The sequence below is a fragment of the Podarcis tiliguerta genome (genome assembly GCF_965153285.1).
Source record: "Podarcis tiliguerta genome assembly, chromosome: 3".
NCBI lineage: Eukaryota > Metazoa > Chordata > Lepidosauria > Squamata > Lacertidae > Podarcis > Podarcis tiliguerta.
In genome coordinates, this window is record NC_139536.1 from 104,708,285 (window position 1) to 104,735,264 (window position 26,980).

A 26,980-nucleotide genomic window follows, 5' to 3' on the forward strand; every position below is an offset into this window, starting at 1 on the left:
ACTGCCTGAAGGAGTGTCATGGCAACCTGTTTCATGTAACATCTTACCTGATGAAGCATCATGAAGAACTTGAAAGCTTGCCACATTTTTGTGACTTTTTGATTGATCCCAGGTATTGCCCAACTAGCCGATGGACAACAAACATGGATTCTGCGATGTGTTATGGTGGCTAAGAGACTTATACTGCTAGACTAGAAGGACAAACTTTCTCCATGTTTCAGCCAGTGGTTTGAAGAGCTCACTGCCCGCTTTACATTTGAATGCATGCCATATAACTATCCATTTCATTTAGAAACCTATTAATGCATATGTTTCAAACAGAGTTAATGGGGTATTTTTAGTTTCAATGTCAGCTGGCAATAGATTGTTTCAATCACTGTTGTTTGTTTGTTTGGTTATTTTCTGTTACAAATGCAAATAAAAAATCTGAAAGGGAGGAGGTACTGGCTGACTAAGAGTTGCAGTCATTCTTATAACAGGGAACAAGCTAAATTCAAAATTAAGATGAAATTTAAACATTTAGAACAAAGGTCTAAACTAATGGTAAATAAGAGCTGAAATACCCAATGTACATTTTTCACACCCAAAAACTAACAGCTGTGAATATTATTAATGTGAAATGCATAAATTATCCAGGATCAGTACAAGTACAAGCTGATCTGGATCAGTGAGATGATTTCTGTACTGCAAATAAATAGTTTATTTCTTAGAGTGAGTTGCTTCTTGAGCCAAAAGAGGGTTAAGTTTTCGTTTGCTGTCTACAGCAAGAATATTGATTTTCAATAAAAAACATTCTATTAAACATTGGATCTGTAAGATACAGAATATTCTGCTTTTGCTCAAATTTAATATATTTTATGAGATATGTGGAAGGAAAACTCAGTTTCCTTTTATATGGAAGAAATGATGGATCGCTGTGATAAAATGAATCAGGCAAGGGAAAATGTAGATAAAGGGCCATGGCTCAGTGGTAGAACATATGCTTTGTATGCAGAAAAACCCAGGTTCCATCCTCAGGTAAGACTTCGAATGTTCCTTGCCTGAAAGTGGGTCTGTATTGTTCTCCTCGCCTTCCCAAGGCTGCAGGTTGCTACCACATAGCTCATCATAGTGTGGCAGAGCCAATCTGACACTCCATCCATGCTGAAGAAGAAGAAGAAGAAAAGTTTGGATTTGATATCCCGCCTTTCACTCCCTTTAAGGAGTCTCAAAGCGGCTAACATTCTCCTTTCCCTTCCTCCCCCACAACAAACACTCTGTGAGGTGAGTGGGGCTGAGAGACTTCAAGGAAGTGTGACTGGCCCAAGGTCACCCAGCAGCTGCATGTGGAGGAGCGGAGACGCGAACCTGATTCCCCAGATTACGAGACTACCGCTCTCAACCACTACACCACACTGGCTTTGCCCCATCCCCTCTCCCTCTCAGTAAGCAACAGAAATGTTCAGGACTAGGAAGTCAGGAGAGCACAGCATCCCCACACCTGTGTAGCACCATTGGTCACTACTGAGTGTAGACAATATTGAGCTAGGTGGACTAATGTCCTAACAGTAGAAGGCAACTTCCTAAGTTCTTATGAAAATCTGCCACAGCATTTTGTCATGCTCTTTTCTCATGGTTTGATCCTCCAGGCCCCATTGAAATCACTCAATATCTTCCAACTTTGACTTGGAAGCACTTCAGTAAGGTTAGTGATATGTGACATGGCATCAAAACGCAGAAGCCAGCTTCTGAGGTGAGTGAATTTGTTCCCTAAATATCATTTTGTGCTTCATGTTGCTGAATATATTGAAAATGTAAACAGATGTTGGAGAACTCGTCTAGCTTCTTTGGCTTTGGAAAGAGCAAATGGAATTATTTTTATTTTTTTCATGCAGTTCATGTTTTTTTGTTTTTGGGATGAAGTTAAAGTGAACCAAATTAATTTTGCCACAATGCTTTAGGCTCTCTTATATGATGCCACCAACTGAGAGCAGATTGAAACATTAAGGGTGAAGGTGAAGGATTTTAAAGAACTAGTACGATGGTGGAAAGGAGTTTCCCTTTCAAATGTTCTCTTCTTGGGAGTTGAGTTTTCTAAACTCAGCCCACCCATAAAACAAGCCATATGATTTTGTTATCATTGGAAGCTGACTGTCAGAAGCACAGCTAATATGTTCTGTGGTATCTGGATGCCTCTACATTGCACGATAAGAGTATTATGCAGCAACAAAAAACTTTGACACACTATCCGTAAGAACTAGTTCAGATTTAGGATCCCACAGAACACTCCCTTCCTTACCCACCCTCTGCGGCACTCAGATAAGGGCTACTCAAGGCTTTCAAAATAGGGTTTGAGATTCTGTATAAGTTTAACCTAAACTTCAAAAAATGTGATCCAACAAGTGCTGTAAATCCATTTTTTTGCTGTAAATCCCATTCTACCACCAAAATCATTGGGATTAAAAATGCTTCAATTGGACTGAATTTCAATTGGTCTAAACCTCAGCCTCTTTGGGCTATACCTGCTATACCTGGTATAGAATGTCAGCAGCCCAGTTACTTGTGGGACAACTTTCTGACAGAAAATAACACCTGCACTGGCCAGCCTAGGATCAAGGTTTGGGACAGGGGTGGCACTGTGGTCTAAACCACTGAGCCTCTTGGGCTTGCCAGTCAGAAGGTTGGCAGTTTGAATCCCCATGACGGAGTGAGCTCCCATTACTCTGTCCCAGCTCCTGCCAACCTAGCAGTTCGAAAGCACACCAGTGCAAGTAGATAAATAGGTATCACTGTGGCAGGAAGATAAATGGCGTTTCTGTGAGCTCTGGCTTCCATCATGGTGTTCTATTGCACCCGAAGTGGTTTAGCCATGCTCGCCACATGACCCAGAAAGCTGTCTGTGGATGAACGCCGGCTCCCTTGGCCTGAAAGCGAGATGAGCGCCTCAACCCCATAGTCGCCTTTGACTGGACTTAATGGTCCAGGGGTTACTTATTACCTTTACCTTTATCGGGGGATGATGACTAGGAAGTTTCTCCCTTTCCTTCTGTTACATCCCGATAATTTTGGACATAGTTCCCGCTCTGGCAGAAAAACCTTTATCTGGCCTGTCCCACTTCAGAACGGTAGTAATGCATTATTGAGTGCACCCCAAAGTTCTTCCTTTTAAGTGAATGGGTGCCTTCATTCCTTTGGGGAAAAGTAAAACCCTGTAGTTGGGAACAACATTGTGGCAGATGAAGTCCAATCTTGTCCTCTGCTCCTAACTCTGGGTGGGACAGCCTTTGCTTGTAGAGGAGGAGTTGCGCCCATACAACATCCTTGTGGTTCACAAATCCTCTTTCTACACACATTACTGCCACCACAATAAACCTTTGCCTTACACAGTGGTACCTTGGGTTAAGAACTTAATTCGTTCTGGAGGTCCGTTCCTAACCTGAAACTGTTCATAACCTGAGGTACCACCTTAGATAATGGGGCCTCCTGCTGCTGCCACACCACCGCCACGTGATTTCTGTTCTCATCCTGAGGTAGAGTTCTTAAACCGAGGTACTATTTCTGGGTTAGCAGAATCTGTAACCTGAAGCATCTGTAACCTGAGGCATCTGTAACCCGAGGTACCACTGTAATTTAAGAATAATCCAAGAGTCTTCTTTTTCACTAAACATTGGGAAGGAGGAGGCATTGAGGTGACATGATAGCTACAGTATCTTCAAATATCTAAAGGGCTGTCACGGGGAAAATGTTTCTTCTGCTCTGGAGGGTAGGACCTGTACCAATGAATTCAAGTCACAAGAAAGTAGATTCGAACTAAACATCAGGAAGAAGCTTCTGACAGTAAGAGCTGTTCAGCAGTGGAATGGACTCCCTCGGGAGGTTATGGACTTTCCTTCAAATGCTTGCATGGCCATCTGCCATGGATGCTTTAGCTGATATTCCTCAATTGCAGGGAGTTTAGCTAGATGACCCTCATGGTCCCTTCCAACTCTACAATCATATGGTTCTATAATTCTATTACTGGGGGAGCCAGTTGGCTGAGTGTACACCTGTCAGTTGGGGCCTGATAGCTGCTCTCTTGACACTGGCGTTGCTGCCGCTTTCCCAAATGGGGATACAGCAAGGTGGCAGCGAGGGTGGGGCTGTGCAGACACACCAACAAAGCTAATCCTTACCATCACCCTGCTGCTTCCAGGTAAGCAGCTGCAACTCTTTTACTTAGGCAGACATTAGTAATGGATCACATGATGGGGTGAACTCATAAAGCCATCCCACTACTGATGTCTGTGTCATGAATTAGCAACTGTTGCTCGTAACTTGGGGTGCAGGGATTTTATCCACGTGTCTTCCCTTGTTCTGGTAAAGGTAAAGGGACCCCTGACCATTAGGTCCAGTCGTGACTGACTCTGGGGTTGCAGCGCTCATCTCGCTTTATTGGCCGAGGGAGCCAGCGTTTGTCTGCAGACAGCTTCCGGGTCATGTGGCCAGCATGACTAAGCCATTTCTGGCAAACCAGAGCAGCGCACAGAAACGCCGTTTCCCTTCCCGCCAGAGCGGTACCTATTTATCTACTTGCACTTTGACGTGCTTTTGAACTGCTAGGTTGGCAGGAGCAGGGACCGGACAACGGGAGCTCACCCAGTTGCGGGGATTCGAACCACCAACCTTCTGATCGGCAAGACCTAGGCCCTGTGGTTTAACCCACAGCACCACCCATGTCCCCCCTTGTTCTGGAAATGTGTGTAAAGAAACAGCAGGGAAATAACTGCAGAAGAGCTATTTTCTCCTGCACAAAAGTGAACTTGGACATAAGAATGAGATGTCTCTAGTAAAGTCTGGGAAGATTCTTTGCCATCCGTGATTAATCTGTCCTACACCAGTCTGCATGATGACCCCTTTTAGATGTTCCCATTGGCCGATTCCCAGAGTTCCAGACATGCCACAAAGTTTTGGCTGGCCAGGAGATTCCAAGCATCGCCAGACTTCTTGATTTTAGCTACGTTCAAGATGAAAGTTGGATTTCCCCTCTCCCCTTTAAAAGTTGGTGGCATAACCCAATGAATATATTGCATTTTCAGCTGCATGTTTTGAAAACTAAAAGGACAAGAAAACAGTGTGGGAAAAATCAGGCTACAGGACGACAAGAGGGGAGAAAAACAAACACCCTCTATAGTTCCCATAGCTCAACAGAGCGTGTTGTTAGGGTAATTCATAGGCCAGTGCCTCTGAGGGATCCAATCACTGTTTGGCAGAATTAGATTCTGATTCATGCTTTCTTAACTCATACACGTGCCAGCGAGGGATGAGAACATTCCATGGGAACTTTATGACCAGTCTCCTCCTTATCAGCTTTGAACCAGCTGCCAGACTTGAAGGTTGTTCGATAGATAATTGAATTCTCCACATCACACATTAATTTCTAGATCCCGTCTTATCCATCCATGGGCTAAGATTCAAGGCCCAATGCAGAGTAGCATTTTCCTATCCACACCCACCCTTCCTGTCTCTGAGCTTCCTTCCTTAAGATTTACCCAGAGATCATTGTGCTAAATGAATTCCCTGTCCTCAGCTTGTAAACCTCATCCCCTTGGAACTTGTTCACAAGCTTTGCTCTGACACTAGGGATTTTTTAAATCAATGCTTCCCTACAAGCAAGGTCTGCAACAAAAAGTTGTGTCGTATTTACAGTCTCTCTTACAGGAGTGCTCTCTAGAGGAGAGTTATGGTCCTACTCAGGTAGCCTCAGGAGGGAGGGAGGGGGAAAGGCTATCACCAATAACATATCACCAGGTGATTGACAGGAGGGTTGTCCCATCCACCTGTCAAAGTTGGCCCATGGAGGTGGGAGGAGATGGCAACCAAGCAGGATCAAACGCTTTGCCCATCAGATAATGGGTTGGGAGTCCAGTTCTGCTGTTGGCAGGGAACAGCTGCATAATCAGTCATGTCCTTACCTAGCCCCACACCTGATGCCATATAAGACATGCAAGGTGGGTGCAGCCCCAGATTACACATCTTTGTAAAATACTCTCCCCTAATATATTTTGCATGCTATTTTCATAAATATATGCATAATATTTAGTATGTATTTTTTTCACTAATATTGGGATTTTTTATGCATACCCCAGTGTGGGTAGAGCTCATCTTACATGCATAAAGCTACAATCACATAAGCGAATAAGTGTAACATGCAAGTTACTTTTATATGTGTTTACTTTTACATAGTACTTGGTGTCAATATGATTATCTTTAGAGAGGAGCAAAAATCAGTGGAAATCCACCCATGTGCTTCCACTAAAAGTGGGTCCCCGATGCTTTTCAACATCTTTATGCGCCCCCTTGCCCAGCTTGTCCGGAGTTTTGGGCTGGGCTGCCATCAGTATGCTGATGACACCCAACTCTATCTGTTGATGGATGGCCATCCTGACTCGTCCTCAGACACACTGATCAGATATTTGAAAGCTGTGGCTGGATGGTTACGTGGGAGCCGGTTGAAGTTAAATCCTTCGAAGACAGAGGTCCTTTGGCTGGGAAGGGATGATATGGGATTGGGGGGGCAACTCCCATTTTTTGCAGGGGTGCAATTAGTGCCAGCACCGTCCGTTTAGAGTTTGGGTGTAATCTACGACACCTCCATTTCCATGGAGGTGCAGATTGCAGCTACAACAAAGGTGTCATTTTTTCATCTCTGCCAAGCTAAGCAGTTGGCTCCTTACCTCTCTCACCCTGACCTAGCCACTGTGATCCACGCGACGGCCACCTCCAGACTGGATTATTGTAACTCGCTCTACGTTGGGCTGCCCTTGAGACTGACCCAGAAACTCCAGCGTGTAAAGAATGCGGGGCGAGACTCCTTACGGGGTCCTCGCTGCAAGATCACATTCACCCGGTGCTATACCAGCTGAGTGCTCACTGGAAGGAAAGATCCTGAAGCTGAGGCTCCAATACTTTGGCCACCTCATGAGAAGAGAAGACTCCCTGGAAAAGACCCTGACGTTGGGAAAGATGGAGGGCACAAGGAGAAGGGGATGACAGAGGACGAGATGGTTGGACAGTGTTCTCGAAGCTACCAGCATGAGTTTGACCAAACTGTGAGAGGCAGTGGAAGACAGGAGTGTCTCGCACGCTCTGGTCCATGGGGTCACAAAGAGTCAGACATGACTAAACGACTAAACAACAACAACAGGTCAGTAAAGGAATGACAACACAGTATTTCAGAAAAAGGGGTAGGATTGGTAATAGGTTGGCAATTGGTTATAGGTTGGCAATAGGTTCAGGACAAATCAGGGCAATGTATAATTAAATTATGTGTTTTCTCCCAAATGAAATTGTGATGAACAGTGGCATAGATGGCCTTATTTTTATTCAATTGTACTGCCTTTTTAATCTCATGTTTCTTCTGCCATGGAACTCAAGATGGCATACATGTGATTCCCTGCTGGTCACTCATCTAGGCACTGACCAGACCCAGACCAGCTTCAGCAGGCATGGTGGCCTTCTAACTAGAGAAATTCATGGATGAGGAAAGGTCTGTCAATGGCTATCAGCAGAGCCAGCCCAATATATTTTGACACCTGAGGCAAACCGCAAAATGGTGCCTCCCTCCCCACCAGGGAAGAAGGTGTGAGTGACGATCTACATTGAGAATGGGGGTGGGGGATCTACATCAGGATCTGCTGCTCCTATGGATCCTGCCTCCTGAGGTGATCACTTCAACTGGCCTCATGGGTGGACCACCCCTGGCTATCGGGAATGCCTATCTATTTGTGGTCTTAGTCACTTTACACCAGACTTTATCAGCAAATTGGATTCTTTTCAGTGTAAGTATGGATCAAGATAAGGGTGTTTATCTCCTACTTCAGATGTTACATTTGCATAGTAAGCTTTGTACAATGATATTATCACCAATTAATTCTCTGTTCTTATCTTGGAGCTTTGCCTATAAATGGCACAGTCATACTGGGCCTCTTACATTTCAGGTAGATCATTTGGCTCTACTATTTCCAATCCCCACTCCAGACTTTTGACATGTATATTACCTGCCAATTGAGGATTATGCATCTGATGAAGTGGGTTTCAGTCTATGAAAGTTATGCCACAAAAAAGTTATTAGTCATTAGGAAGTCAAAGATTCTTTGATTGCTATTTTTGCAGCAGACTCAATGCAGTTACCTTTGCGTCAGGTGCTTTGAGCACTTTGGAAGAGAGTTAAAATTTAAGCACAGGACGTTGGGAAAGTGATTCAAAATAGCTAATTGGAGAGAAGGGGATTTCCAAGGATGACGGCACTTCTGGAAAAAACTGTTCAGGACCAGCTTAAACAAATATGGCATCAAGCCTTGTTGATGGGAGCCAAGGAACACAGGGCCATTTCTGTGCTGTCAAATGTCATGACACAAGGATTCATGAGAAAATGCCTTCTAGCTCCCGGGAAATCTCCCTGTCAGAGCACACCCTCCTAGTCCGACACATCTGCTATACTTCGTGCAGGAATTCATCGGGCACCAAACATAGATGGATTTCTTGGGAATGAGCAAGAGTCTTCATATAAATGCTTTTTGTTGGAGGGGAGGAAGGAAGCAAGAAGAACCATACATGTAACTATTTTTATTTTTGCGTATTTCTGAAGCATTCTAAAGAGGGCGATAGATCAGTGGCATAGCGTGGGTTGTCAGCACCCGGGGCAAGGCAAGTAATTTGCGCCCCCTAACCCGTGGATTTGCACCCCCTAACCCGCGGATTTGCACCCCTAACCCTAACCCCCAGATGTTGCGCCCGGTGCGGCCGGCCCCCCTGCACCCCCCACGCTACGCCACTGCGATAGATAAACCACACATCATATCACATCCTCCTCAAAATGATTGAGAAATGTGGAGGAAGAGAATCTATTAGAATAGAGAGATGTGCTTTGTAAAGGTGAAGGTTTAGCATTAGTTTAGCAGAAAAGCAACATTTGTCAAGGATCCTTATGGTGGAAGAAGGTAGCAGAGCTTTCATTTTATGCAGTAGGCTGAATCGAGTCCTTTCTAAAAGCCCATCACTACGAGGGGTCGAATTACTGTAATATCAAATAATGTTTGCAGACATTTCAAGTGGTGCTGGCAAAGATAGGAATCAATTACAGAATGTTGAATTTTAATGTTGTTGATATGAGTTCATCTTAATGGAGAGGGGGGGAAAGGGATATCTCACACAAGACCAGGAAACAGAAGGGGCAGACTGAGCAGTGCTCTAAAACTGTGAAGACAGGGGCTACACAACCAGGTGGGAGGTGTCTCAAGAAGTCCAGGAGGAAAATGGGGTTACACCTCCACTCAAGACAGGAGGGGGTGAAGTGCTGTTAGTAGGGAAGAGTGCCAAGAGGTAAGGAAGGCTGACTTTCTCATACTGATTCAATTTAACCGGCCAGTTTTCTGACTGTGGGCTTCCAGTGAACTTATGATTCAGCAACACATGCATATTTAGTCTGCGGGACACTGCCACAAATTATTAATGTGGCAAATAGTTTAAACATCTCTATCCAAAAGACGGTCAGATTTCTAGTTGGAGCTTAAGATTGTTTGGCACTGAATGTGTAATTCTGCGACAGCTCAAAGCATGTTCACTGCTAACGCAGCTCAGTTATATCTGCGGACAGATTTTGGCCTTTTGATCTGTGGAGTAAAAATGGTTTTAAGGACTGTAGAAGTAAATAGTAGAAGCTAATATGGTGTTCATCCCAGATCTGTCATTGGAAAGGCTCCATCTTCTCACAATCTCAGAGTGCAAACATCTCTGTATATTTGATATCCTTGACATTAAAAGAGTGATCTGGTTTGTTTAATGGCTCCGAAAGCATCCCTGAGTCACTGAAGCTAATAGCCCCCATTTGAATTTGTAGTGCCTGCTCTGAGCAGCACCAAGTGAAAAGTTCCAGATCCGGCCATTTGAAAAACTCCTGGCACCGATGTTAGATCTTGACCCCCTGACTATATTTTGGTTCACAGTTAGCAGCTAGGTTACCAAAGAGGGTGGCAGTGTTTAGGCACCCGTGCAGCTTCATTCTTCATTCAGGGTCTCCTCTGACAAGATACTCCAACAGGCCTGATGTTTCTCCAAACTGCATTCCTGGGCTGAAGAACTATATAGAGGGAGAGCCTTGGCTTAACTGCTGTGATGGCCTGGGATTTGGACTCGGAGGCTGAACCTGAGGAATCCCAGCCTGTACAGGAGTCCCCACCTCCAGAACCACCTGAGCCGGGCCTGGGGCTTGAGCCTGAAGGATCCTCACCTGTGCTGGATGCTCAGGTGCAGGCACCAGCTGAGTTTGCTCTGGCTGCTGAGGGGGTGGAGGACCCATTGCCTGCAGGTGCTCCACTCTCAGCCCCGTCAGAGGAAGCTGAGGTTGCCTCTGGGTCCGGTAACCCTCCAGCCTCTCCTGAGCTGCAGAGGCTCAGGGCAGAAAGGCAGAGGGAACTAAGTACCCGCAGGAGGAGTGCTCGCCTCCAGGCCAGGGGAGGTGAGTCATCTGTGGACCGGGGCCGCCCTATGCCTCGGGGCAGATAAAAGCCAGCCAGCTCAGTCCCAGGTTGCAGAAGCAACATTGTTGGTAGCCTGTTCCTGCCTGCTACTTGTCCTGCTCTTCTGCCAGAGTTCTTGACCTCACCCGACTCCCTGCCTTGGACCCCGCTTCAGCTTTGCCGGGCAGCCTCCATACCGTGACCTCAGACTGGACTCGTACCCAGTGGTGTAGCGTGGGGGGTGCAGGGGGCCGGCCGCACCGGGCGCAACATCGGGGGGGGGGCGCGCTCTCTCACTCGCAGCTATCTGCCCCTACCTGGCTCACTCTCTCTCTCTCACTGCAGTGCTGGCTGTGCGAATCCGATCCGAGCCGCCGGGTCGCAGCCCACTGTGGAGGGGAGGGTGCCAGGCGTGCGGTGCAGTGCGGAGAGCGAGGGACTATCTGGGGGAGGGACAGTGCAGTGGGGGGGGGGGCGCAAATTACTTGCCTTGCCCCGGGTTAGGGGGCACAAATTACTTGCCTTGCCCCGGGTGCTGACAATCCACGCTACGCCACTGCTCGTACCTCGCAGCACGGGTAACCCTCGGGACCAGCATAAATGCTTTCTCTGGAGTTGTTTCTGGCAGGAGAGGTTGGTAAGGAGGGCTGTCACCAGGTACCTAACCTCCAAGTAGTGCATGTTTTACCCCTCACTGGGAGGCAGGGGATGAGGTGACAGGCAGCTTAGTGCTGCATAGATGCTTGGGCAGGAGTGCCAGAGTGACCCCATCAACGCCCCCAACAAGTGGGATGTAATCCATTAGAGCAGTCAAATACAACATTCCTTGTTTCCTTAGAGTGGGCACAGGAATGACGATGTTAATCCAGTCAGTATAACTGCCTGTTCCACTGGTCTGGAGCATCCTCCCCCTGCATGTGACCAGGGAGATGGGCGTGATCCTGGCTGACTCCATAAAAGAGCCGAGTCATGCAGCCATCTTCTCTCTTGATGACATGCTGCTCTCCTGCTGCCATTTTGTTCTCTTGATGCTGTTCTCTTAATGTATTTTGCTGGTTGCTTGCTCTCAGTCAGCAGCACATGGGCTCAATTCCCATAAGGGATGAACTCACAGTATGTTCTGTAACTACTAGCTAAAGCCATAGCTGTCAACCGTCCCTTATTTGGCGGGAAACTCCCTTATCCCAGCGCCGTGTCCCACTGCTGTCCCTTATTGATGGTGTCCCTTAAATTTCCCGGGTTTCAAAGGAGGCAGCTCCTCTCCCTCCCTCCCTCCCTCCCTCCCTGCCGGAGGTGGAGGGTAGAGCTTGCATGCCTGGTGCCGATCAAATCGGCCACGTTGCCTGGGGACTCGCCTTTGCTCGGCGCTTCCCAGCGGAGAGGTCATGGTGGTTTTCCTTGCTGCATCCCCTTTGCTGGGTTGCTGCGCTGTGGGAACCACCAATTGAGGCTTTGTTTGGCTGCTGGCTGGGCTTTCTGTCTTTGGCTCGTAGGGGCTCAGAATTTGAACATACCTGTGCCCAGAAAATCCCTTATTTTCAAATCTGTAAGTTGACAGCTATGGCTAAAGCCTGCCTTCAGAGATCATACTGTGAACTGAATGTGAGTAAACTTCTTGTTACTTTTAAGGAAAGACTCTTGTGTCTTTATTCTTTTAAGAGGGATAAAAGGGGACACCAGGAATAATCCATTCTGATCAAGCCAGACCGGATTGCTTAACTAAAGAGATTCAAATGAATCTGCAAACTAGCTTCCTGCTGAATTGTGGGGAATCTGCTCTGCTACATGACCCACTAGCATGAGTGAAGGAAGGATAATATTTAATTAATATATCCTCTCCTACTATCCTTAACATTCCGACACAACCAAGTGCCAACCTCCTCATTCCTGTCCCATCCCTTCTCCCTCCCTGTAAGTGGCCATGACTTTGCTGTCTGGAAGCCAGGTACCCACCCTGCCTCTACTCACTGACTGTTCCGGGCTTCTAGAAAGGATAATCTGCTGTCTTTGGTTTGAGCTTTAAGGGAGTCTGAAACTCTGCCTGGTTGGCATGGAATATAATCCAAGCTGTACCTGAAGAGTTCCATCCAGCTCACCGACTTGGAAGGCAGAGATGGGTGCTTTATCAGGGTAGGTTGCAAAATGTTCTTCCTCAGATTGTAGCTAAGGCGCTGAGCATGAAATTTTGGGGAAACATGTAAACGTTTTGGGCATGACCCACTCCAATTGTGGACTCTGTTCCTGAACACAGAGGGTTCCCATCGGCCCTGTTAGCACCCTGTTTCTCCTCCCCCCACATAGGACAACAATTAAATCCCATTCTTTATGATTTCGTCAAGAAAACATGGAATGGGGAATTGCTGAGCCCTGTTTGAACCCCGTACGTTCAGGGGCCGTGATCTGTGGCTTGAGTTGCTGATGTCCATTGATCTTAGCAATTTGACTCTTAACATTTTTTGCCTTAAAATTCTTTGCTAATCATTAATAAATATCCATGATAGTTTAAAAGCAACATTTTAGCCAATATGAGATGTAGTTTAGGATGAAATAAATTGTGTTTCATGGCTGAGAAGGGATTTGAACCCAAGTCTCTCAGGCCCTAGCTTAGTCCAACACTACACTACAGTGGCTTTCATTTACATCAGTGACGTAGCGTGGGTTGTCAGCACCCGGGGCAAGGCAAGTAATTTGCGCCCCCTAACCCGGGGCAAGGCAAGTAATTTGCGCCCCCCCCCCGCTGCACTGTCCCTCCCCCAGATAGTCCCTCGCTCTCTCTCCGCACCGCACCACGTGCCTGGCACCCTCCCCTCCACTGTGGGCGGCGACCCGGCGGCTCGGATCGGATTCGCACAGCCAGCACTGCAGTGAGAGAGAGTGAGTGAGCCAGGTAGGGGCAGAGAGCTGCAAGTGCGAGCGCGCCCCCCCCCCCCAGATGTTGCGCCCAGTGCGGCCGGCCCCCCTGCACCCCCCACGCTACGCCACTGATTTACATAGGTTTAGATAAGATCTGCATGTCACCTCTGCCCTGCAAAGGAGATCTACAGGTGAGTCACATTTTGGATATGGAATCAAAGGCATAAATCAGTGTTTCAAACAAAAGGAAATTAGAATGTGCATCTGGGTGTTGATATTGTCCATCTGCATTGCATTGCTTTCAGCTGAATGCACATTTAACACACAGCCCCATCCATATTCTGATGTAGCCAGACTTACAGAAACAGCTTTATAAAGTGTAGCTCAAGTGGATTCAGAGCAATCGTATATTATATATAGCGTCTCGTGTGCTATTAGATAACACAAGCATCTGGGAAAGATGATATGTTTTACTGTTGCATAAGAGATATCACCATTGATATACACTTGAGATTGTGAGAAATGGGTGTGTTCTTTTGGAATATGCCTGCTGGAGAGTCTAACTGCTTTCCAGTGCAAGTGCCAAACAATCGGAGCCAAAATCACAGCCATTAAATATTGAAGTCATTGTAGCCATCCAAAAAAAAAGGGTCACCAATTCTCTATTGTTCTTTCTGACTTTATAGAAAGAAACTTGGGAATGTCAAACACTGATTACAATTCAAAGGGGGGGAAAACAATAATAAAAATGATGCCAAATAACACTGTTTTAAAGTTCAGCTTAGTGCTCTTAAATTACAAAGCAGAACTCTTTCTTCTAATGTTTGGCATGCCCACATTCTAATTTTGACTTCTTCTGAAAGGTGGCGATAGCATCTGATGAGTCACCATTGAAATGTGTGAGAGCAAATGTCCCCCCCCCCATATAGCTGAAGCAATCAGCACTCTTGGTTTGTTGTTCATGGCTTGCTTTCGTTGGGCAATAGTGGCATGGTGTTACACTTCCTGAACCATGTGATTGGGGCATTCTATTGGGGAACTTGGACTGAACTCTACATTCCCTCTCAGACTCAGGCCGATGCCCCTGGCACCCAACTTTCCTACTGAGAGCCAGTGTGGTGTAGTGGTTAAGAGTGGTAGATTCGTAATCTGGGGAACCGGGTTCGCGTCTCTGCTCCTCCACATGCAGCTGCTGGGTGACCTTGGGCTAGTCACGCTTCTCTGAAGTCTCTCAGCCCCACTCACCTCACAGAGTGTTTGTTGTGGGGAAGAAGGGAAAGGAGAATGTTAGCCGCTTTGAGACTCCTTCGGGTAGTGATAAAGCGGGATATCAAATCCAAACTTCGTCTTCTCCCGACATGAACTTCATTTCATTCACTTTTGGCCCTTGGCCCCACCCCTGAGCCTAGAATTCAGCATTTTTAAAATCCGATCTAATACAATGTGTGCTGGGCTGGAGTCTGCACTGTAAGAAATGACAGGCACAGGCACCATTGGTGACAGATACCCATTGGGAGGAAAATAGGAATACAGGAAGAGGTTTTACATTACGCCAGACTATGTGTTCATCTGTCAGGAACCATGCTGAGGAGGGCTGCACTGAGGAAGAATGGTGGGAGCCATCCCCTCCCCCTGCTCCAGATCCTGAATCTTCCCAGGAGCAGGAGGACAGCATAGATTTGGAACAGTGGTTTGCAGAGGGGCACAGTTCAGAAGGCAGAAGCTGGGAAATACTGGATAGGGGACAGCTAGGAGAAGAAACACTGGAAGAGAGAGGGTTAACAGATTCGCAGTCTCTGGACAGCATTCACCCCACCTTTTCCAAAGTCATGGAGAGCTCAGAAAGTAGCAGAACAGAAAGCACAGAGGGTACAAGCTCAGATTACAAGATATAGAAGTGACATAGATTAATAGGGATGGCAGGGGGTGGATTCCTTAATTGGGAGAACTGCCATTCCTAGTTGTGTTCTTTGTTCTCTCATTGTGATTATTAAAGTATAAATGGCAGTTAATAATTTGTTTCTGAAGCTAATTTAGATTACAGTTATACGATGGAAAGACAATTCTTCCATGGAGGTCTATAGAAAGCCATTGCCATATCTGGCCACTGAGACTGAGTCACACAAACCTTTATTGCACATGCAATTCAAGAAAAATTGTATCAGGGCAAGGAGTTTTGTTGATTGCCTTGTGTCCCTTAGGACAATTCTGCTTGTACCCACATGCTTTAAACCAGCTTACTAAAATTAAAATGCACCCCCAACGCAAGTATCTTGGGATGTGTTGTTTTGTGTGGTTGATTGTTATATCCTGTTAGAAATCCTTAAACCCCAACCAAAGAGCAGGTCTCAGAGTTCTGATGGGGGAAGAATGTAAGAACGTTCAACTGGTTCCTGTTTGGCGGAAGGATGTGCCTTCAGTAATAGAGATGAATATGCGAACAGTCTAAATAAGGGATCCAAACTCTCTTAGGAAAGGGGGGCGGGAATCTTGTTTTTATTTCTGGAAAGGAAAGAGAGATACATTTCACAAGAAGCCTGTTTTCTTTTTGTAAGTCAGCTTCCCTTTAGCTCTCACATCTGGAAAGCATGAAAGGAGGAGGACAGCCTTCTGCCAGGCCTAGAAGTGTAGAGGTGTTTGGAAAACTTCAACCATCCCAAAATGCTTAAATCAGCCAAAGTGAAAGGCAGAGCCTGGAATCTAGTCATTCTTGCTGTGGTGTGTGTGTATGTGTTGCTACAGCTTCCTTTTGAAAGTTAAAATAAAAGATCAGCTCCCCCACAGGACTTTTTTTTTGAGCACATCATCAAGGAAGCAATGATTTTGGCACACAGCAGTTGCTGCCTCTCCTCTCCAGACATCAAATAGCCCCACCACATTGCGCTGGGTGAAGAAACAGGAAGGAGCAAGAACACACAGCTTGCGCTCCTTGTCTCCAATGAGTCAGGAGAGCCGCCTCTGCTGAGGATGGAAATCCTCCACTTTTCCTGTGGTGCAGGAAATACCTGTAAACATCTCGGGGTATATTCAGCTCCAACATACAGTAAACAAGACTATGTCATCCACTCCCATCTACCAGAGCCTTGTAAGGCGAAAGCAACAAGGCGACCTTGAATTCAACCTGAAGGAAAATAACAGTGAAGGAACTGACTCATATGTATCCCCCCAAAAAATCCAAGTAGGGTCAGTCAGGAAGAAGGAAGGAAGGAAGGACACCTTGAGCCTACACAAGTCAAGAACTTGTTAGAACCAGGAACCAAATTGATTCAGTGGGCCACCCAGCTCAATATCCTGTTAATAACGGTAGCCCGTCCAGGATGCTTCCAAGGAAATGTGTGAGAAAATAGTACAGATACGAAAGAAGCTGTGCCTATTGCTTCCAACTTTTGAAGGTCAGAGAGCAAGGGGTGTCCTGTTTATAAAGTTTCTCAGGATGTCCAGCTTGGTCCTCAATGGGTTGACTGCGAGCTGATGCCTATGCACCTATGACAGTTGAAACATGAGGTGGCAAAGAGAGGAGGATGGAAAGGATACTGTGAATTTATGAGACCATTCTCATGACAGGAACACTGGAAGCTGCCTTCTACTGAATCCAACTGTCGGACTGAACCTGAGACCTTCTGCATGCAAAGTAGGTGCTCTACCACTGAACTATGACCAGCAGCTCCTTATGAGGAGGGCTTCTGCCTTCCCACAGTGCTTTGCAAATGTTCATGCATGGGACCAGAATGCTGCAGACAGGGTGGGAGACAGTCATTCACCTAGCACGGCTAATGGCTAACGTAGCGTAGAAGCCTAGTACGAACGGAGGACCTAAAATTGTGAAATACAAATTCATTTAACAGTCAAGAGAACATTGCCCACAGAAAGTGTGGCAATAAAAATGTAGCCTTTACACTGTAGAATTTTATGACCTCATAAAACTACAGTTTGAATATGATTCTTAGATCATAACATTCAACCATTGTCTAGAATTCTGTTGCCTTTTCAGAGTATAGAATGGCGTGGAACTAAAATCTAACTGGGGGGCATTTCATGAACAGGAAGGAAAATTGCAAGTGAGCTAAGATTGAGCAGTGAAAAATTACTTTTTTTCTTTTCTTTTGAAAACATGATTTTTAATTAGAGTATCTTACATAAGATGGAAGGCAAAATGGCCACACACACTATGTGCTGACAATTTCCCCAGCCATTCAAAACATCCTCATGGTTGTGTTTACACATTAATTAAAGGGGACTGGATATGTGAGTGAGAGAACTAGTCTACAAAGCTATCGAGTGTGTGCTGCATATCTCTTCAAGTGCATGATAAACTACCGGGGACACAAAGTGTGGAAGAACATGTACGAGGACCTAGGTTTTTTGTAGAATCAAGGTGATGGCCGGAGCTCTTCTGATTTACTTTATACTATGTTTCTCATTCTCGTGAATGGACATTAATGAATATTTCCATCATTTAAAACAAATAGCACCTGATAGAATTGGGTGTGATTGTGAAGATGCCCTGTTTTTGAAACCCAGCACCTCTTCTCGTACATGAATAGCGTGTAGAAACGTTGCAGATTATAAAGAATGCTTTTGGCTATGGCAGCATGCTGGATATCCGAGAAGACTCAGAAGCACACCTTGGTGGATGCCTCAAATTCTGGAGTAAATGCACGGAAGCACTCTTTTCTAAACTCATCTGAGCACCCACAGAGACAGTAAAGTAACAGGCAACAGGCGTATGGTGAGTGGAGGGCTGATCATTGTAGGAGGAGGACCACCTGCCTTCCAGAGGCAGCAGGAGAAGAAGAATCTCTTGCTGCTTTGTCACTGTTAAGATGACTGGTGTTCTACTTCTGTTTTATATTAAGAAGCAGTGTCTGTTCTTATTGGAAACCTGAGAACACGGATGGCGGTATCCCACTACACATTGCAATCTCTTCTCCCCGATAATTCAATTTGAATCTCTATCCATTTCACTGCCTTATAACATTGTCAAGCTGCTCTTACTGCTAAAACATTTCTCTTTCTGTTCAGCTGAAATCTACCCTCCTATAACTTCAGCTAATTAGATCTACTCTGGCAGCAGAGAACATGTCTTGACCCTGTTCCATGTGACAACACTTCAGGTCTTTGGAAAGTGGCATCATTCCCACCTACCTCCCAGTTTTATCCAAGCTAAACGTTCCTGCTCCCTGACATTTTTCCTCATAGGATTTGTTTTCTATTGCCCTGACCATCTTCATCCATCTCCTTAGAACCCAGTCTAATTTGCCGATAATATATCAATCCATCTAGCACTGCAGATGAAGTCTGAGTAGTGTAGAATAAAGCAATATCTATCTATCATCTATCTTTCATCTATCTATCATCTATCTATCTATCTATCTATCTATCATCTATCTGGCAGCACACAATTTCCGTTCTCATCCTGGGGCAAAGTTCTCAACTCGAGGTAACTCTTCCAGGTTAGCAGAAGAGTTTGCAACCTGAAGCATTTGTAACCAGAGGCATTTGTAACTCGAGGTACCTCTCTCTCTCTCTCTCTCTCTCTCTCTCTCTCTCTGTGTGTGTGTGTGTGTGTGTTTCTTGTGACCTGGAACCTGTGGTTCTGTTAATGAAACCTAAAACCACATTAGCCTTTTTCACAGCTGCATCACACTGCTGACTCATGTCACTGCTGACTCATGTCCAGTTTGCAGTTGTCTTGGATATAGGAAAAGCAAAAGCCAAGATTTTGCATTGACTTCTATAATAAAATCAACGAAAAATCCTATATTATTATTAAAGACGATTGCACATAAACACTTTTCTCAGGTCAGATTTATAAAAGCACCTATATGTGAACTTTGCCTGCTCTCCAAAACTTTAAAGCTAAAATCCAAGACACCATCTTCCCAGATGCCATCTTCCCTTTTTTTTTTTAATCACCGAAGCATGGCAGCCATTTTGGTGCCGTGATCTCACACATTTTTCCACTGTGGTACCCCTCCCCCCCCAAAAAAAAAAACTTTTTCAGGCACATTGTCAAAAAACACACATTTTAGGGTACCAAGCAAAATCACAGTCCTGAAAAAATCACTCTCTTTTGTGTGTGTGTGTGTGTGTGTGTGTGTGTGGTGGTGGGAATCACACTGAGAAATCATGCGATATCATGGCAACCAAATGGCTGTTCTCTGATGGTAAAAAATGGGATGTCTTGGTTTTCCTGGGACACTTATAGGGTGTGAGCTTGATCTATATCTATATCTATATCTATATCTATATCTATATCTATATCTATATCTATATCTATATCTATATCTATATCTATATATCTATAGATAAGTAGATAGATAGATGATAGATAGGTCCCTGGGTTGGTCACAGCAATTAAAAAATACAATATTAAAACAGTTTAAAACTACTACAATCAAGAGAATAGAATGGGCTCTAAAAATATCTCTCTCAGGTGTCAGAGGCCAGGGCTGCCACCCCTTGAGCTTCTGAGGGCAGTGGAACTACCAAGATGGTACCATCTGCCACCAGAGAGAAGCTATAGGGGAAAGGCTCACTTTCAGATGATTCAGGCCTAAGTCACACAGGGCTTTAAACATGAAGATGGCTTGCCATTCTTTAGGAGATGGGAAACCAAGATGTATTCAACCCTTTCACAAAAGAAGTGTTGGATCCCACCACAGTGTGACCAGGAAAAGGAAAAAGAATCCAACTGGAGTCACAGATCTGCTGATCTGCTGAAAAAAGGAGGCTTCAGTTCTCTTGTCAGCTGACCCAAAAGAGTGATATAAAGGAGTGGAAATCAAGAGAAGCATCTTTAGATGAGGGTGCAGAGGGAAGAAGTTGGGTATGCTGACCTAGGATTTGGCTTCTGATCTGAAGCATTTCTAAAAAACGTAAGTGGTTTAATAAAAACACCCTGTAACCACAGAGTCAGGAAGAAGCTCCTTTGAGAGCTCTTTGGTGCTTTCCAAGGGTTGGGAAATGCAATGTACCTCCTGTTTATACTTGCCACCAGGCAGTTGATCCTGATACCTTTGAAGCTGGTTCAAGGAGAGGAGGATTCGGTGCTAAGAAATTGACCCTGTGATCTCTCATGCGATCTAAAGGGAGCTGGTCTTCAACCAGTTAGGCAGGACTCACAATTGGACACTGTTCTAATCTAAGGTGGATCACAAATGTGGCACCATCAGAATTGTTGTTGTTGTTGTTGTTGTTGTTCTTCTTCTTCTTCTTCTTCTTCTTCTTCTTCTTCTTCTTCTTCTTCTTCTTCTTCTTCTTCTTCTCCTCCTCCTCCTCCTCCTCCTCCTCCTCCTCCTCCTCCTCCTCTTTTGCTTGTTTGGCTTTCTTTTTCATAGGGCACCTGACCATCCTAAAGAAAGAAAGAAAGAAAAATGGCAAATGCATTTTTTAAAAATATTAAAAAGTTGTTATTTTCCAGATCATCAGACTAGTTGATTTGAAGTATTAAAACATATAGACATAGAGGGAGGGAACAATCACACAGCCTATGTTTGTTTCTTTTTAAAAAATAGTAACTACTTTCCATTAAGACTTTTCAATTGCAAAACAGCAGTACATTAACCAACATTACCTACTCTCTTTTCAGAGCCAACAACCAATTTTCACTTACCAACTGTCTTTTCAGAGTTGCCAAAGATTGCAAATTCACCCAGAGCTTTACAAAATATTGAGAATTGCTATGACTTTCTCCAACAGCAAAAGAACAAACTGTTACTGTATGTTTATCTATTCGTTTCATTTAAAAAGAAGCAGGTCCCATGGTGCAATCTGGGATGAAAGGTTGGTGCTGGATCTTAAAAGATGGCATATACAGTGGTACCTCAGGTTACATACGCTTCAGGTTACATACGCTTCAGGTTACAGGCTCCGCTAACCCAGAAATAGTGCTTCAGGTTAAGAACTTTGCTTCAGGATAAGAACAGAAATCGTGCTCCGGCGGCGCAACAGCAGCAGCAGGCCCCATTAGCTAAAGTGGTGCTTCAGGTTAAGAACAGTTTCAGGTTAAGAATGGACCTCTGGAACGAATTAAGTACTTCACCCAAGGTACCACTGTACAAGTCTGGCTTCCCTATGCACTGAAACCCTGACCCAAAGCTCTTGCAGTTTAAAATTGCCTAGTGAATTAAGGGACTAACACAAGTATTAAAAAATATCAGAATATCAGAAAATGGCAGGTACTCTGACAGCTACTGCAGTACAATCAATACAGCTTATTAATCTTTGCTATTGTAGGCACAGGAGCTTTGAAGGATTTTTATTATTATTTTGCTCCTTTTTGTTTTGAAGTTTCATACCCTGCCTTTAAATTGAATTATCCTCAAGGTGGCTTAGTTTGAAATAATTGCAATTATACAACCTTGACCTGTCAAAGGGGGCAGGTCTGTGAGTTAGGGTTGCCATATTTCATGCAGTGAAAATACAAAAGTTGTTGAGCTCTTTTTGCAGTTTTTGAGTTATCTTTATGGGAAATTGGCAGTTGCTAAGAATCACAAGAGTGTTGTGCTGTTCATGTTCTGCTTACAGACTTCCAACAGGCCACCATGAGAACAAGAGAGGTATAGCTTCCCCAGCCTTGGCCAGAGGGTGGACTTTGGTTTTTCAGATTTCACCTGTGCCCTGTGCAAGCCCAGAATTCAGCAAACACCTCTCCCCCAACACCTCTCACCTTCTGTTCTATTCAATTCACTACTTCATAGTTGTATCCATTGCAAGGGAACCAGTTGCCTCTGCCTAGGCCTAGGGGAAGAAGGGGCTCCTATAGGTGGAATGGGGGCTTACTTTCATATTTTCTATTTGCCCCTTTGGCAAGATGTTTCTCTATATGAGTTAAATTGTTTTACAAATCCCATGATTTAAAGACCAAACACAGATACTTTAGGAAAAGAAAAACTGGAGACTGGCAGTGTTGGGTGGAAGATAGACTCAACTAAAGCTTTGTAATAAATAAACCAATAACGTCCTTAATCAGAGACACATGGCGAGAAAATGGATGACATCAGCAAGGCTGGAACTGCCGCTAGCAGGAAAATAAGGTACTGTAATACCATCTGAATGGTTTGAGATCTATTTGTGGTGATTCAGCATCAAAGCCACTTCATTATGTAGCAAATATTGAGATTCAGGCTGCAATTCTATACTAACTTGCTTGGGAGTAAGCCCTATTTAGTGCTGTGCTTTTAGTTCTAAGTAGACACGTATACGCGGGTGGTGCTGTGGGTTAAACTACAGAGCCTAGGACTTGCCGATCAGAAGGTCGGCGGTTCGAATCCCTGTGACAGGGTGAGCTCCCATTGCTCGGTCCCTGCTCCTGCCAACCTAGCAGTTCGAAAGCACTTCAAAGTGCAAATAGATAAATAGGTACCGCTCCGGCGGGAAGGTAAACGGCGTTTCCATGTGCTGCTCTGGTTCGCCAGAAGTGGCTTAGTCATGCTGGCCACATGACCCAGAAGCTGTACGGCGGCTCCTAAGCTAATAAAGCGAGATGAGCGCCGCAACCCCAGAGTCGGGCATGACTGGACCGAATAGTCAGGAGTCCCTTTACCTTTACCTTAGACACGTATAGGCTTGGACTGTCAATTGTTTGCTTGATAGAACCTTCTTGAATGTATGTGGTAGAGGGCATAAGCTGTCAATCAACTGAGAGTCTGAGCTACTATGGATTTGTCACAGTTTAGGAAAATAAGGGATAGATCTCTGCAGATATTCCCATTCTCAAGAAGAAACTGCACTAAAAACTGTCCAAGTCAGACATTGATTATGCATCTGTTTTATGATGTTGTGCAAGAGCTTACAACAGACCAGGCTATCTGTAAAGAGGTCTGGGGCCTATCTGACTTCCCTATCCCATAAAATTGACTAGATAAATGCATCCATGCAAGCAACAAATCAACGACTCATATTTTTAATATGTAATTGGCTGATTGTGTTATGCCAAAAGAACAACAAGTCATAAAACAAGCTCAATATATTTACATGCCCATCAGATACAGTCTCCATTTCCATCTCTGTTACTTTCCATCAGACTACATATCCAGAGCATTTTAATTATAGATATGCACAAGAAAGGCAGATTTCCCTGACCAACTCAGCACATAAAACTTTCATCTAATCCATTTTTTATGTCCCAGAAGAAGAAAAGAAGATGGGCAATCAGAGTGTAACAAATAAATATGAAATGAATTTTGATGTTTCCCCTGAAATTCCAAGGCTTTCTTGGTACTGGGGTGAGCAATTCAGAGCAATTAGTAGCCACCCTCTTGTTTCTCCTACATTTTACAAAATGATAATTGGAATAGAGGGCTTGAGACTTTTAGGACTGCTACCAATAGTGCCCAAGCAGGGAGTGGGGATGAGGGCTCAGGCTGGCCACTTATGGATCATGAAAGAAGAGAACATCTGCATAAATTTGCATATGCTAATATATAGGTATAGCTTATGCTGTGTGGATTATTTCTCTTGGGTTTTTTTAATATATATATAATTTTTATTGAGTTTTCATTTTTCTACATATCAAATTAATCATTTTACAAATCCAATGACTTTCCTTCTTCTCCTTCCATGGTTCATATTACATATCATAGTTTCCTGCATATTTTACTATAACCATTCAAATCAATATTTTCCACTTTTACGTCAATCAGCTATTTATTTCTCCTGTTTTTATGATATGTATTTGAATTGTGTATTTATGTTTATGGTGGCAAAATTAGTGTCTGTACATTTACATTCCCTCAGAACTGTTCCCTCAGAACTGTCTACGAAGTGTCATAAAATTCCCCACACTGATTCCGACTGGTTATAACAAAGAAAATTAATCTTGAAGAGCTAGCTTTTGCTAGCTGTTGTTGCCTGACATGAATGTGTTGCTAAGAAAATCATGAAGGGTATAAATTTTATAAGATTGCACAGCTTTGCATATCCTGCATTTTTTTTTAAGAGACTCCCTACATGGTGATCTAAGATGTGGGATACCTATGTAAACTCTACTCCTACGTGTGGTCCTGAAAGGAAAGCTAATATTTTGCGGTATTAATTGGTCCCCACTGAGATGCCATCATTTGATCCCTCTATGGAAAGTACTACTACTACTTAGGTCAAAACCACAGACCTACTTTAGCAGCCAAGCAAGAATGTCTGTGGTTTTGCTTTAGGAACATGATGAAGCTTGCAACAGCCTTCAAGCAGGTGAATAATCTGGCTAAGTCATTGGGTCTACATGCGGCTAGGGGAACAAACCTACTGTGGTTCAGTGCTGAATCAGGACCCAAATTCCTCTCGTATTTCTGCTTACAGACAGAATGACAGAATGAGGATAATTACTTAATTGCTCCTCCCCCTTAATATTCCCCAGGCACCCTACAAACTGCCCACACAATTCTCAACAGTGTGGGTCTGTATGACCCATTCTTCATTCATCTGCTTTCACTGACGAACCTGCATTCAGATTGCCAGCAATTTTAAATTCATTGGGACCTTGTTTGAGTACCTAAAAGAACAGCACCTTTGTGGTTCCAAAGAGAAAGTTCACATTTTGTCATCCTTTGACAAATCTTCCAGTTGGTGTGGCTCCTCTTTCTAAGGCTTATCGGTCTCATATTATTACATGTGTATGGTATCACTGCAAATTTAAATATTAGATTCAGCATTCAGAGTCCCTTATAGCTTTTTATCATTGTGAAAACAAGTTTTAAAATCTACAGGCTGTGCCTATACATTGTCTGCATGTATAGGAGGGAATTGCATAGCAAGCCATCCCTTAAGGCTTTTCAGTGCCTGCTCAGACAACAACATCCTCCATCCCAAACCTCTACAGGCACCTCCAGACTACAGTGGTACCTCAGGTTAAGTACTTAATTCATTCTGGAGGTCTGTTCTTAACCTGAAACTGTTCGCCGCACCGCCGGAGCCCGATTCCTGTTCTTATCCTGAAGCAAAGTTCTTAACCTGAGGTAATATTTCTGAGCTAGCGGAGTGTGTAACCTGAAGCGTATGTAACCTGAGGTACCACTGTAATAGTATTTTGCAGGAGGGATTCAGGTGCATATAACAATTAAAGTAGATTAATTGTGTCATCCTGGTGCAACAACAGACAAGCAGACTTCTTGCAGTTAGGAAAACGAAAGCATTGAAAAGTGTGGCATGAACAAATGACTAACATTAAGATGTGAAAACACCCGACAAGCAAATCATGATGAATGTTTGTTGTCATATAGCTGCCCCACAAACAAATCAGAACAAATGCATAATGCAACCATAGAATATTTACACGAGCAAATGAGGATGAATGCTCAATAAATAAGTCATCTGGATGATCCTTCTGTCTGCCCCATGTCTATGGCTGATTTTGGTCAACATAATAAAAGAGGAAGCCCTTCCAGACTGAATAGATATTGTGATGCAACATTTATGAGCCTTAGTAATTAAGACTTGAGGTTAGCCAGAGACATGCTGAGATAAGCCATAGAAGAGCTCTCTTCAGAAATGCATGTATGGTTCTAGAATTAAATCAGCAGCTGACTCCAGAACATTTTAACATAGAAAGAGACAAGGCCTTAGCACTGTCTCCTCACGCAGAAACATCATCTACCCAGGGCTTTGCTTTCATCCAGAACTCACTGGAACTCAGTTCTGGCACCTCTTAGGCAGGTGCCATTATCATTCTAAGAGAACAAGGGAGCTGTTCATTGTGACTTCTGGCACCTCTTTTTCTAGAAAAATAGCACTGCCTCTACCAATGCTGCTTCTTTTTTTGACGGACATCATTTTAAGGAAGAGTTCTGTGTAACGCCAAAGCTTATCTACCACATTTTGAAAATTGGTTGGTCTTAGCAGAGAGATCCCCCCCCCCCCCACTAACTAAAGTTTAAATGTGTGCCCACATACTCACTGCTGCGTTAAGGCTGAAGTGTGAAGAGTGCAGTCTGAACTGTGGGGTGCGTGTTCTGGCTGGGATGGGTAGGGGCTTGCTTTTGTGCAGACTTTTTTCTTTACCGCGTGGACATTTACTTTTAAAAATACCCCTTCATTGCTTGTAGTGGGATGGAGAGAGAAGCTATATTATATTCCATCTCCAGGCTGTGGATAGGAACCCTCTGGGGTCCCTCTAAAAATGAATGGGTCTTGGATTCAGTAGATCCAGGACAACCTCTGCAATGGCTCTCTGAAGACGGTTCGAAAATTTCAGCTAGTGCAGAATTCAGTGGCCAGGTTGCTCACTGGAGCGACTGCGCTGGCTACCAATTAGTTTCCAGGCCCAATTCAAAGTGCTGGTCTTGACCTTAAACAGCTCAGGACTGCAATACCTCAAGGACTGCCTCTTTCCATATGAACCTCCCTGGACCCTGAGATCATCATCTGGGGCCCTTCTTCATGTGCCTCCTCAAGAGGTCCAGAGGGTGGCAACTTGAGAACAGGCCTTCTTTGTAGTGGCTCCCCTTCTGTGGAATGCTCTCCCCAGGGAAGTTTGCCTGGCACCTTCATTACACACTTTTAGGTGCCAGGCAAAATCGGTCCTTTTTAACCAGGCCTTTGGTTGATCTGATTGACATCCTATACCTTTTTTAAAATGTGGCTCTTTTTTGGAGGGGGAGTGTAATTGGGGTTTTTGTTTTTGTTTTTGTTTTTGTTTTTTTATATATATTGTGGTT

General features: G+C 44.4%; 1 long non-coding RNA gene across 2 annotated transcripts; it reads left to right on the forward strand.

Annotated features, from left to right (window-relative positions):
• On the forward strand, nucleotides 1-21,034 carry LOC310673570. 2 transcript variants are annotated; one of them, XR_014509119.1, is made up of 3 exons: nucleotides 1-112; nucleotides 1,629-1,732; nucleotides 20,920-21,034. It is a non-coding gene; the product is annotated as an uncharacterized lncRNA (long non-coding RNA). The 2 variants fall into 2 exon arrangements; XR_014509120.1 differs by having other exon boundaries at nucleotides 55-165.
• Nucleotides 21,035-26,980: the final 5,946 nt, after the last annotated feature.